Source organism: Stegostoma tigrinum, chromosome 11, assembly GCF_030684315.1.
Source record: "Stegostoma tigrinum isolate sSteTig4 chromosome 11, sSteTig4.hap1, whole genome shotgun sequence".
NCBI classification, from domain to species: Eukaryota; Metazoa; Chordata; class Chondrichthyes; order Orectolobiformes; family Stegostomatidae; genus Stegostoma; species Stegostoma tigrinum.
Window position 1 is genome coordinate 27,105 of NC_081364.1, and position 13,874 is coordinate 40,978.

Genomic DNA, 13,874 nt, shown 5'->3' on the forward strand with positions numbered 1-13,874 from the left:
TAAGTGTGTGGAATTGGTAGATAATAGCCCCTCTAATTGTGGGGACACTAGACCTAGACATGGGAAGGAAGGGGCTAACTGTACAAATCCCAACAGCTAGTTTTGTTTTAATGGAACTGTGGCTTGTTGTGTGCATGCTCCAGTCACTAATCACCCCCATAATGTTTCCTGGCCCCATCGGTGCGTAAAAGAGAACTTGCACTACTAGAGGAGGACTGTTGAACTGCCCCTGCTTAGAATCTAAGCCAATAACTGTGACCCCGGGCATACAGTGGACTTGTGGGGATTGCAATGGCACCCATGTAGAAACAGACTACGGGTTATTTCCATTTAGCTCCGCAAACTTCCATCCATATAAGACTCAGTCCTCCTGGCATAGCTATCAAGAAATACGTGAATCTATTACCTGCTACCGGGCTAAAAAGGGATTCGCTTTCCTCCTTCACAACTGCCACTCCAACTCTGCCGGTGCTGTCTACTGTTGGGACCATTGGCACCCCCTCACAGTCCCTTGTCCCCAACAAGCACGAACGCAATGGCAAATTGTCACACGCTTCCTGAGCTGGGAGTTTTGCGCTGCATGGTAGAACCCAATTGACTTGGGCTCTTCCTTAGGATACGGCTTCCTGGGAACTGTCAGCTTGGGAGGCTCCCCACGGTGGTGGCCGCAAAACAAAAAAAAATTAAATCGAAATTACCTTGTATGTGGACTCACTGCCCTGGGACACAGCACAATGACGGCATTGGAGGTAGTCAACCAAGAATTAGCCGAACTTCGGCTCTGTGCTCAGCAAACCCGGCACGCAGTGGACTATCAACTGGCTCAGCGAGGAGGAGTATGCACTATTATAGGGGACAAGTGCGTCACCCCTGTGTCACCGGCGAGTCCTATAACATTACCCAGGCTATTCAAGCCATACAGGGGCAGTTGGAACAGTACAGACAGGGTCCGCGAACTGGGGAGGCCTTGTTAGGTTGGCTTATGGGCGGTTCTTGGGGCTCATACCTGCTACATGGGTTAGTTCTAGTAGTTATCATAGCTGTCTGCTGTACATTTATGGCATGCCTGAACCCGTGCTGCAGATTTGCATTTGACAAGCTGGCAGCTCCCTTCTCGGCCCCGATATAGGTTATCATGAAATGATAAAAGGAGGGAATGAGATGTTATTGGGATAGCATCCCACTGATTTCTATACTTCTATAAATTAACGTGCTTTATCTGCCTACACATAGGTATGCAGACACAGCCTTAAAACTTCCTGCCCAACTAGAATTAGGTGTAAAACTTTGTAACTCCTTATCTTCCTACACATCGGCAAGCAGACACTGCCTTAAGCTTCCTGTCTGAATAGAATTGGAGCTAAACTGTGCAAATCTTTATCTTCCTGCACAGGGGGCATGTGGAAACTGTTTCAAGTAAGGTTAAGTGAGGAACGTTTGTAAAGGTGTGTGGCTCCTGAAGGATTTAACTTCTGTCTCTGACAAAGGGGCCAGGGCACTGACCTTGTTCAAGCCAGACACGTCGGCAACTTGAAATTACATTCTGTCACGTTAACAACTTGAAATCGCCCCCTGTCATGAGCAGTCACTTCACGAACAATCCATACTATATCCTGTGATAATGGGAACTGCAGATGCTGGAGAATCCAAGATAATAAAGTGTGGAGCTGGATGAACACAGCAGGCCCAGCAGCATCTCAGGAGCACAAAAGCTGACGTTTCGGGCCTAGACCCTTCATCAGAGATACTGTATCCTGGTCTTTTATGTTCTTGATGTAATAATCGTTTTGTATCCTGTCTTTGTCTGTTGTAGTAGTTGTTTCATGTATCATGTCATTGTGAGATGTGAAACTGTTTTATGTATTATGCACTTAGCAAAGTATAAGAAGCAGGGACTGTCCACTGCTCGGAGAGAATTACTTACGAGACGCTGCACTCTGTGTCTTGTTATTGCATCAAGTCCGTGAGGGTCTCCGAAAACAAACCTGACACAACGACTCGGAATGTTCCGCGGCAACGAGGCCAGGCCCATACGTCACAACACCGGGGACAGGTAGAACCTCAGTAAGTAGTGACACTTGGTGTTTGCGTACTGAGGATCTACGCACAGCTTGACGCAGCCGCACACAAAGGTAGCCATCAGGGCGAGGGTGGCGTTCGGCACGTCCTTTCCCCCGTTTTCCAGGTCTTTGTACAGCGTCCCTGCAGACCCGGTCCATCCTCGACTCCTAAATGAAGGGGAAGATGGCCCGGGTGACCGCAGCGGCGCAGGTCCGGGGAATAGGCCAGGCCTGCGCCACATACAACAGTACCGAAAGCCCCTCGCACCTGACAACCAGGGTTTTACCCGCGACGGAGGGGGACCGGAGCGTCCACCTGCCCGGCTTCTGCCTCAGTTTGGCGATACGTTCCTCCCAAGTCTTAGCGCACGCCCCAGCTCCACCGAACCAAACACCCAGCACCTTCAGGTAGTCTGTCGTGACGGTGAAGGGGATGAAGGAGCGGTCGTCCCAGTTCCCGAAGAATATGGCCTCGCTCTTGCCCCTATTGACTTTAGCACCCGAGGCCAGTTCAATCTGGCCACAGATGTCAAACAGCCTTCTCACCGACCGGCGATCGGCGCAGAAGACGGCAACGTCGTCCATGTACAGGGAGGTCTTGACCTGCAGGCCTCACCTCCTTCCTGATGGATGCGGCGAAGGGCTCCATACAGCACACGAACAAGGCAGGAGAGAGCGGGCAGCCCTGCCTGACTCCAGATCTGACAGGAAAACTGTCCGATTTCCACCCGTTGATCGAGACTGCGCTAACGATGTTGGTGTAGAGCAGCCGGATCCAATTGCGGATGCCCTCCCCGAACCCTAATTTGGAGAGGACGTCCCTCATGTAAACATGAGAGACCCCGTCGAAGGCCTGCTCCTGGTCCAGGCTGACGACCACCCTCCTGTCCTGCACGTAGGCGATCGCGTCCCTGATGAGCGCGAGGCTCTCAGCGATCTTCCTGCCTGGCACAGCACAGGTTTGGCCAGGGTGAATCACCGACTCAGGGCAGACCTGACCCAGTTGGCTATGACCTTGGCCAGGATTTTGTAGTACACGTTCAAGAATGAAATGGGACGCCAATTCTTAATTTCTTCCCTCTCCCCCTTCTTCTTGTAAACGAGGGCGATGATGCCCTTCCTCATGGGCTTACACATTTCCCCTGCCCGAAGTGCACTGTCATACACCTCCAGCAGGTCCTGGCCGATCAGGTCCCACAGAGCGGCATACAGCTCGACCGGTAAGCCGTCGCTCCCGCGAGTCTTATTCCTCTCAAAGGACTTGAGGGCTCTGGTCAGCTCGTCCAGGGATATCGGCTAATCCAGCCACTCCCTCGTGCCGTCGTCTGAGACCTCCGTGATAGACGACAGGAACGACTCGGAGGCCGTGCTGTCCGTGGGCTTCGCGTCATACAGTCTGGCATAAAAGGCCATGCTGATCCTCAAAACGTCGGGCCGAGACGACGTCACCGAGCCGTCGTCCTCCTTCAGCCAGCTAAGCACAGAGCTCTCTTTGTGCACCTTCTGAAAGAAGAAACACGAGCACGTCTCGTCCCGCTCCACGGAGCGGACCCTGGACCGGAAGATTATCCGGGAGGCCTCCGCGGCGAAGAGCGAGGCTCGCTGGCCCCTCACCTCGCGGAGGTCCTCCGTCACATCGACCCCCATCGACTGCAGAAGGAGCAGGTTCTGCAATCTTTTCTGGAGTTGCGACAGCTTTCCCCGCCTCTCTCTCGCCTTCCGAACACCCTTGAGGACAAAGGACCTCTTGACGTTCTCCTTCACCGTCTCGCACCAGTCGCCCGGAGACTCAAAGAGGGGTTTCACGGTTCTCCAACCGGCGTACTCCCTCTTGAGCTCCTCGACGTTCCCTGGGGTCAACAGAGTCGTGTTGAGCTTCCACGTCCCCTTGCCGGCTTGCCGGTCGTCCTGTAAGTGACAGTCGGCCAGCAGGAGGCGGTGGTCAGAGAAGAACACCGGCTCGACGCCGGTGGACCTGACCGAGAACGCTCACGACACAAACAGGAAGTCTATCCCTGAGCGGATAGACCCGCCTGGCCGCGACCAGGTGTATCTCCGCTGCGCTCCAGCTGCAGGGGTGCTGATGACGTCGAGCAGCTTGGCGTCCTTCACCGTGTCCATCAGGAATCTGGACGTGACGTCCAGTTTACTCTCCCTGCCCGCTGTCCCCACGCCGGATCTTCCGTCTGCATTGTTGACGCAGTTGAAGTCTCCGCCTAGGATGACTGGCGCGGACGCAGCCAGCAGGGGTGGAAGCTTTGGAGAGGGTTCAGAGGAGGTTTACCAGGATGCCGCCTGGACTGGAGGGCTTATCTTATGAAGAGAGGTTGACTGAGCACCATGCTAGGTAACATCCTCAGTGGATGAAGCGTTGTTGTTCTCCACCGCTGGGAATTTATGCTGCCTGGTCCGTTACGGTGCCTGAGGTGTTTGCACATTCTCCCGTGTCTATGTGGGCTACTGCCAGGTGATGTTTTTTTCTCCCTACAGTCCAAAGAAGCGCGGATTAGGTGGATTGGCCATTGTGTCTAGGGATGTGTAGGCCAGGTGGATGCAACGATGGTTACAGGGAGAGAGTGGGATGCTAAGATAATAAAATGTGAGGCTGGATGAACACAGCAGGCCAAGCAGCATCTCAGGAGCACAAAAGCTGACGTTTCGGGCCTAGATGAAGGGTCTAGGCCCGAAACGTCAGCTTTTGTGCTCCTGAGATGCTGCTTGGCCTGCTGTGTTCATCCAGCCTCACATTTTATTATCTTGGAATTCTCCAGCATCTGCAGTTCCCATTATCTCTGAGAGTGGGATGCTGTTCAGAGGGTCGTGGCAGAATCAGTTCGCTTAATTGGCTGCACTGCAGGGATTTCTGTCCAAGTGTCACATTTCAATGAGGTGGTGTCCTAGGCGTGAGCATCTTCGGCGAGTGGTTCGAATATGCAGTGCACTGCCTGAGAGGGTGCTGGAGGCAGATTGAATTGTGGCTTTCGTAAGAGAGTTAGGTAACGATCTGAAGAGAGAACATTTGCGGCAGGGCGAGCGGGAGTAGGGAAGTTGCTCGCGCAGAGAGCTGATGCAGGCACGGCAGGCTGGCTGTATCATTCATATCAAAAACGAAAGCGCTGCGGATGTTGTAAATCAGGAACAGAACAGAAATTGCTGGAAGAGCTCAGCAGGCATGGCAGCATCTGTGAAGGAAAAAAAACAATGAGCGTTTCGGGTCCAGTGACCCTTTGTCAGAACTGGTTCTTTGATTGAATGTCTCATTCTATGCGTGCAGCTGTGCACAGTTGGTTGTTGCCTTGTCACTGACGCCCTGCCAGACACGTGATAAGCGACGTTGGCTCAGTCCTGTTCCATCTGATTGGAGAAATACCAATGATCTACATGACTATGAAGCAGCGATTTACTGACAACGGCGGTGGGGGGCCGGGAAGCAACTGCTGTAAAGTGATCTTGGCTGTAGTTAGAAATCCCGGAAGGACTGCGGGAATAGTAGACTGTCAGCAGTGAAGTACAAGTCTTTGAAAATAATCAAGCTGGTTGAAAAGACGGAGGACAAACAGGACTTGACGCAGTCCACGATAGTATAGTTATCGCTTCTCGACCTTTTGGCTAAGATCAAGTGTAGTATCTGTTCTTATCAGTTTAATATCTGATACGTCCCTTATTTGGGGACCATATATTAAATTGATTTTTGGAGCAGGGAGATGGAATAGGGGCTTGCTCCGTCCACTCCATGCATCGACCTGGTATTGCAGTACTTCCAGGAACGGTGCACCCCTCATTTACAAGTCTAAAAACAGAGTGTTGTCTTCAGGTGTACATAGCACGTCCAGGAGTGTTCCGCTCAGACTAATTGATACGGACGCGCGCGACCCCTTCCCCCACCCCCCCGCAGTCGGGAAAGAGAGCGCGGTCAGCAGTCCTGCAGCAGCTTCTATTCCTACTGGCTATGTCCACGCTGCTCGTTCTGGTGGAGGAGGCGGCCACCACCGAGTCAGGGCAGTGGAAAACCGTCACAGCAAATACTAGGAAAAGAAAGCCCCGTCAAGCCTTCACACCGCGACAACGCAACAGGAAGAGGCAGCTGCAGGACGCCTACAGAAGCTCCTCCCAAGAAGCGGATTCTCAGAGGGAGGGCCATCAAAGGAGGAGGATCAAGGTCACCAGGGAGAAGAAGGAGAGGAGCAGGCCCCCTACCCGAAAGCCGTGGATGTCGGGAGCGCCCTGCCAACACTCAGCCCTCCAACGCCGGGAATCTGGAGGGACCCCCTACCCGAAAGCCGTGGATGTCGGGAGCGCCCTGCCAACACTCAGAGCCTCCAACGCCGGGGATCTGGAGGGTCGGTCCACACCACGGCTCCGGGCGACCGGGAGCACCGAAGCTTCATGTCAGGAACAGGGAACAGCAGGACCCGCAGCCCGATGTGCCCAGTTGCGTCCTAAGCCCGGCGACTCCACACGGTGAAAGTGACCCTGACGGTTAGGTCAGCCCGGGGAGCGTCCAGGTGTTCGCCCGTACAGCGGGGATGCAGGGACTGTCACAGGGACCGGATCTTGGGGTGAATGGACTCGGACTAAGTACTGCGGTTACTGCTCGCAATCAGGGTACGAATCGCGAACGTTAACGTGCGGAGCATCAAGTCTACAGCTCGATGTATCTCCACGTTGGCCTACCTGATCGCCATTAAGGCAGACTCCCTGTTTCTGCAGCAGTGCTGGATACTGCACCTCGGCAGGTACGGGAAATGGTCGGGCGCCTGGACCCGTGGGCCTTCAGTCTGGTCGGGTGGGTAACGACTGTCGCTCCTTGGGCCTGGCTATTTTGCTGCGGGGGTGCAACTTCACCATCTCCCAAGTTCAGGAGGTGGTTGGGGGGTGGGGGGGGGGCGCCTCTTAGTGGCTGACGTCACCTACAGGAACGTTCCCCTGAGGCTGATCAACGTGTACACTCCAGCGGTACGGAGTGAGCGGTTGGCCGTCCTGCAGCGGCTTCCACCCCTGCTGGCTGCGTCCGCGCCAGTCATCCTAGGCGGAGACTTCAACTGCGTCAACAATGCAGACGGAAGATCCGGCGTGGGGACAGCGGGCAGGGAGAGTAAACTGGACGTCACGTCCAGATTCCTGATGGACACGGTGAAGGACGCCAAGCTGCTCGACGTCATCAGCACCCCTGCAGCTGGAGCGCAGCGGAGATACACCTGGTCGCGGCCAGGCGGGTCTATCCGCTCAGGGATAGACTTCCTGTTTGTGTCGTGAGCGTTCTCGGTCAGGTCCACCGGCGTCGAGCCGGTGTTCTTCTCTGACCACCGCCTCCTGCTGGCCGACTGTCACTTACAGGACGACCGGCAAGCCGGCAAGGGGACGTGGAAGCTCAACACGACTCTGTTGACCCCAGGGAACGTCGAGGAGCTCAAGAGGGAGTACGCCGGTTGGAGAACCGTGAAACCCCTCTTTGAGTCTCCGGGCGACTGGTGCGAGACGGTGAAGGAGAACGTCAAGAGGTCCTTTGTCCTCAAGGGTGTTCGGAAGGCGAGAGAGAGGCGGGGAAAGCTGTCGCAACTCCAGAAAAGATTGCAGAACCTGCTCCTTCTGCAGTCGATGGGGGTCGATGTGACGGAGGACCTCCGCGAGGTGAGGGGCCAGCGAGCCTCGCTCTTCGCCGCGGAGGCCTCCCGGATAATCTTCCGGTCCAGGGTCCGCTCCGTGGAGCGGGACGAGACGTGCTCGTGTTTCTTCTTTCAGAAGGTGCACAAAGAGAGCTCTGTGCTTAGCTGGCTGAAGGAGGACGACGGCTCGGTGACGTCGTCTCGGCCCGACGTTTTGAGGATCAGCATGGCCTTTTATGCCAGACTGTATGACGCGAAGCCCACGGACAGCACGGCCTCCGAGTCGTTCCTGTCGTCTATCACGGAGGTCTCAGACGACGGCACGAGGGAGTGGCTGGATTAGCCGATATCCCTGGACGAGCTGACCAGAGCCCTCAAGTCCTTTGAGAGGAATAAGACTCGCGGGAGCGACGGCTTACCGGTCGAGCTGTATGCCGCTCTGTGGGACCTGATCGGCCAGGACCTGCTGGAGGTGTATGACAGTGCACTTCGGGCAGGGGAAATGTGTAAGCCCATGAGGAAGGGCATCATCGCCCTCGTTTACAAGAAGAAGGGGGAGAGGGAAGAAATTAAGAATTGGCGTCCCATTTCATTCTTGAACGTGTACTACAAAATCCTGGCCAAGGTCATAGCCAACTGGGTCAGGTCTGCCCTGAGTCGGTGATTCACCCTGGCCAAACCTGTGCTGTGCCAGGCAGGAAGATCGCTGAGAGCCTCGCGCTCATCAGGGACGCGATCGCCTACGTGCAGGACAGGAGGGTGGTCGTCAGCCTGGACCAGGAGCAGGCCTTCGACGGGGTCTCTCATGTTTACATGAGGGACGTCCTCTCCAAATTAGGGTTCGGGGAGGGCATCCGCAATTGGATCCGGCTGCTCTACACCAACATCGTTAGCGCAGTCTCGATCAACGGGTGGAAATCGGACAGTTTTCCTGTCAGATCTGGAGTCAGGCAGGGCTGCCCGCTCTCTCCTGCCTTGTTCGTGTGCTGTATGGAGCCCTTCGCCGCATCCATCAGGAAGGAGGTGAGGCCTGCAGGTCAAGACCTCCCTGTACATGGACGACGTTGCCGTCTTCTGCGCCGATCGCCGGTCGGTGAGAAGGCTGTTTGACATCTGTGGCCAGATTGAACTGGCCTCGGGTGCTAAAGTCAATAGGGGCAAGAGCGAGGCCATATTCTTCGGGAACTGGGACGACCGCTCCTTCATCCCCTTCACCGTCACGACAGACTACCTGAAGGTGCTGGGTGTTTGGTTCGGTGGAGCTGGGGCGTGCGCTAAGACTTGGGAGGAACGTATCGCCAAACTGAGGCAGAAGCCGGGCAGGTGGACGCTCCGGTCCCCCTCCGTCGCGGGTAAAACCCTGGTTGTCAGGTGCGAGGGGCTTTCGGTACTGTTGTATGTGGCGCAGGCCTGGCCTATTCCCCGGACCTGCGCCGCTGCGGTCACCCGGGCCATCTTCCCCTTCATTTAGGAGTCGAGGATGGACCGGGTCTGCAGGGACGCTGTACAAAGACCTGGAAAACGGGGGAAAGGACGTGCCGAACGCCACCCTCGCCCTGATGGCTACCTTTGTGTGCGGCTGCGTCAAGCTGTGCGTAGATCCTCAGTACGCAAACACCAAGTGTCACTACTTACTGAGGTTCTACCTGTCCCCGGTGTTGTGACGTATGGGCCTGGCCTCGTTGCCGCGGAACATTCCGAGTCGTTGTGTCAGGTTTGTTTTCGGAGACCCTCACGGACTTGATGCAATAACAAGACACAGAGTGCAGCGTCTCGTAAGTAATTCTCTCCGAGCAGTGGACAGTCCCTGCTTCTTATACTTTGCTAAGTGCATAATACATAAAACAGTTTCACATCTCACAATGACATGATACATGAAACAACTACTACAACAGACAAAGACAGGATACAAAACGATTATTACATCAAGAACATAAAAGACCAGGATACAGTATCTCTGATGAAGGGTCTAGGCCCGAAACGTCAGCTTTTGTGCTCCTGAGATGCTGCTGGGCCTGCTGTGTTCATCCAGCTCCACACTTTATTATCTTGGATTCTCCAGCATCTGCAGTTCCCATTATCACAGGATATAGTATGGATTGTTCGTGAAGTGACTGCTCATGACAGGGGGCGATTTCAAGTTGTTAACGTGACAGAATGTAATTTCAAGTTGCCGACGTGTCTGGCTTGAACAAGGTCAGTGCCCTGGCCCCTTTGTCAGAGACAGAAGTTAAATCCTTCAGGAGCCACACACCTTTACAAACGTTCCTCACTTAACCTTACTTGAAACAGTTTCCACATGCCCCCTGTGCAGGAAGATAAAGATTTGCACAGTTTAGCTCCAATTCTATTCAGACAGGAAGCTTAAGGCAGTGTCTGCTTGCCGATGTGTAGGAAGATAAGGAGTTACAAAGTTTTACACCTAATTCTAGTTGGGCAGGAAGTTTTAAGGCTGTGTCTGCATACCTATGTGTAGGCAGATAAAGCACGTTAATTTATAGAAGTATAGAAATCAGTGGGATGCTATCCCAATAACATCTCATTCCCTCCTTTTATCATTTCATGATAACCTATATCGGGGCCGAGAAGGGAGCTGCCAGCTTGTCAAATGCAAATCTGCAGCACGGGTTCAGGCATGCCATAAATGTACAGCAGACAGCTATGATAACTACTAGAACTAACCCATGTAGCAGGTATGAGCCCCAAGAACCGCCCATAAGCCAACCTAACAAGGCCTCCCCAGTTCGCGGACCCTGTCTGTACTGTTCCAACTGCCCCTGTATGGCTTGAATAGCCTGGGTAATGTTATAGGACTCGCCGGTGACACAGGGGTGACGCACTTGTCCCCTATAATAGTGCATACTCCTCCTCGCTGAGCCAGTTGATAGTCCACTGCGTGCCGGGTTTGCTGAGCACAGAGCCGAAGTTCGGCTAATTCTTGGTTGACTACCTCCAATGCCGTCATTGTGCTGTGTCCCAGGGCAGTGAGTCCACATACAAGGTAATTTCGATTTAATTTTTTTTTGTTTTGCGGCCACCACCGTGGGGAGCCTCCCAAGCTGACAGTTCCCAGGAAGCCGTATCCTAAGGAAGAGCCCAAGTCAATTGGGTTCTACCATGCAGCGCAAAACTCCCAGCTCAGGAAGCGTGTGACAATTTGCCATTGCGTTCGTGCTTGTTGGGGACAAGGGACTGTGAGGGGGTGCCAATGGTCCCAACAGTAGACAGCACCGGCAGAGTTGGAGTGGCAGTTGTGAAGGAGGAAAGCGAATCCCTTTTTAGCCCGGTAGCAGGTAATAGATTCACGTATTTCTTGATAGCTATGCCAGGAGGACTGAGTCTTATATGGATGGAAGTTTGCGGAGCTAAATGGAAATAACCCGTAGTCTGTTTCTACATGGGTGCCATTGCAATCCCCACAAGTCCACTGTATGCCCGGGGTCACAGTTATTGGCTTAGATTCTAAGCAGGGGCAGTTCAACAGTCCTCCTCTAGTAGTGCAAGTTCTCTTTTACGCACCGATGGGGCCAGGAAACATTATGGGGGTGATTAGTGACTGGAGCATGCACACAACAAGCCACAGTTCCATTAAAACAAAACTAGCTGTTGGGATTTGTACAGTTAGCCCCTTCCTTCCCATGTCTAGGTCTAGTGTCCCCACAATTAGAGGGGCTATTATCTACCAATTCCACACACTTACCCTGCACACCCCTCTCCCCTCGGCAAGGTTTACCAGAATACTCTACCTCATAAAGCTGACTAGGGTTCCAGGCTGGTGTTGCCACAAATCACGCTTCTACAGACCGTGCTAGCGGGTAACACGCTGTCTGATTCCCGTGCAGCTGGATGTGTGTTCTATAAAACAGATTGTCCTGCCGGCCATGCATGGGCAGAATAATACTCAGTCCAATGGTTAATTGCCAGCTGATGAGGAAATCCAAGCTCTCTGATGAAGGGCCTAGGCCCGAAACGTCAGTTTTTGAGCTCCTGAGATGCTGTTTGGCCTGCTGTGTTCATCCAGCTTCACACTTTGTTATCTTGGATTCTCCAGCATCTGCAGTTCCCATTATCTCTGAGGAAATCCATCATTTGCAGTCACTTAGGTGGATCCAGCGATTCTGTCCTTTAAGACCTGTCAGAGTCTGAAGAAGCACTTGATACGGTCCTTTCCACCTTGGTCCAAGCTTGGGACGATCCCGGTCCCGGACAAGTACAAAATCTCTGATCTGCGGCCACGAAGACCAATCCTGAATCTTGAGGTCTTGGTCCGGTGTCGGCGGAGGCGGTCCAAAGGCGCACCACCTGTGAATGGAGAAACTTTAAAGATGATGTTAGTTGCCGGAAGTACCTTTGCATTTCTTCTCCCATCACGTTTAGGTCAATTTGGTTGTGTGGGCTGGTATTGGCATCCCGTGGTGTTCTGCTGGGTCAGCCATAGACTATTTCTGCTGCTGAGAGCCCAGTAGTAGAGTGGGGTGTTATTCGTATGTGATACAAGGCTAGTGGAAAATCTTTAACCAATTAAGGCTGGTCTCTAATGTTTGCACGTGGTACAAGGCTGGGGGCAAAACCTTTAATTAGTTAAGGCCGGTCTCTTATCAACTTGGTCAATTTCGCTTTGTGTTCTGTTAGCTCTTTCCACTATCCCTGCCGCCCGGGGCTGGTAGGCACAGTGGAATTGCTGCTGGATGCGGAACGCCTCACACAGTTCCTTATTAATCTTTCTCACAAAGTGAGGACCATTGTCTGAACTAATTTGTCGAGGCACTCCAAACCTCGGTATTATTTCCGTTAATAATAGTTTTACTACGGATGAGGCTTTGTTGTTTGTCATTGGGAAAGCCTCTGTCCACCTACTGAATACATCTACAATGACAAGACAATATTTATAACAGTTTACATGCGGTAATTCAATAAAATGTAGCTGAGTGCATTCAAACGGTCCACCTGGCAAGGGTGTTTTTCCCGATGAGCATCTCACCCCATGACCAACAAGATGCTGTACGAGACCGGGCTGCCTCAGCCAGTCTTGGGTGTCACCAGGTACGGAGCATAATACCACTGATTCCCTCCTTGCCAAGGTGGGTGTCAGAATGCAGACAGTCCACAAACATAGGTAACAAAGTATCAGGTACACACACTCAGCCGACTGGGGCGACCCAAAGGCCATCGGACGCAGATTGTGAGCATCCATGCGCCTTCCAAATATTCTCATCAGAAGCAGGGGCGGCATCTGTGAAGGAAAAAAACAATGAACGTTTCGGGTCCAGTGACCCTTTGTCAGAACTGGTTCTTTGATTGAATGTCTCATTCTATGCGTGCAGCTGTGCACAGTTGGTTGCTGCCTTGTCACTGACGCCCTGCCAGACACGTGATAAGTGACGTTGGCTCAGTCCTGTTCCATCTGATTGGTGAAATACCAATGATCTACATGACTATGAAGCAGCGATTTACTGACAACGGCGGTGGGGGGCCGGGAAGCAACTGCTGTAAAGTGATCTTGGCTGTAGTTAGAAATCCCGGAAGGACTGCGGGAATAGTGAACTGTCAGCAGTGAAGTACAAGTCTTTGAAAATAATCAAGCTGGTTGAAAAGACGGAGGACAAACAGGACTTGACGCAGTCCGCGATATTGTAGTTATCGCTTCTCGGCCTTTTGGCTAAGATCAAGTGTAGTATCTGTTCTTATCAGTTTAATATCTGATATGTCCCTTATCTGGGGACCATATATTAAATTGATTTTTGGAGCAGGGAGATGGAATAGGGGCTTGCTCTGTCCACTCCATGCATCGACCTGGTATTGCAGTACTTCCAAGAACGGTGCACCCCTCATTTGCAAGTCTAAGAACAGAATGTTATTTTCAGGTATACATACATCCATGTCCTTTTCAGAAGCAGGGGCGTTTCCCCCTGTAAGTGCTGAACAGTGACTATGTCTGGCATACCCGTCTTGTCTGAAGGCGTGCGATTTGCCGCCTGCTTGTTCATAGAGGGTATAACAAAAATTTGGTCTGCAGCAGCCTGTTTCAGCACGAGTGTTGCCCTGAGTAACTATACAATTATCGGAGGCACGGGCAGCACATTTGATAATAGCCGTTCGTTTAGGGAGGAGGATTGCCTGCAGAAGGTTTTAAATAAATAATTAATAAAATGCAGAGAGAGTCTGGGAACAAGGGGTTAAATCCCTGAGCTACAGCGTCCAGGCGAGT

The 13,874-nt window shown here is 52.8% G+C and overlaps 2 non-coding genes across 2 annotated transcripts; both read left to right on the plus strand.

Moving 5' to 3' along the window:
• Window positions 1-5,649: 5,649 nt before the first annotated feature.
• On the plus strand, window positions 5,650-5,840 carry LOC132210263 (U2 spliceosomal RNA). The gene has a single exon (XR_009446510.1). It is a non-coding gene; the product is annotated as a U2 spliceosomal RNA (small nuclear RNA).
• A 7,465-nt stretch (window positions 5,841-13,305) lies between these two features.
• LOC132210262 (U2 spliceosomal RNA) lies at window positions 13,306-13,496 on the plus strand. Its single transcript, XR_009446509.1, has one exon. It is a non-coding gene; the product is annotated as a U2 spliceosomal RNA (small nuclear RNA).
• Window positions 13,497-13,874: the final 378 nt, after the last annotated feature.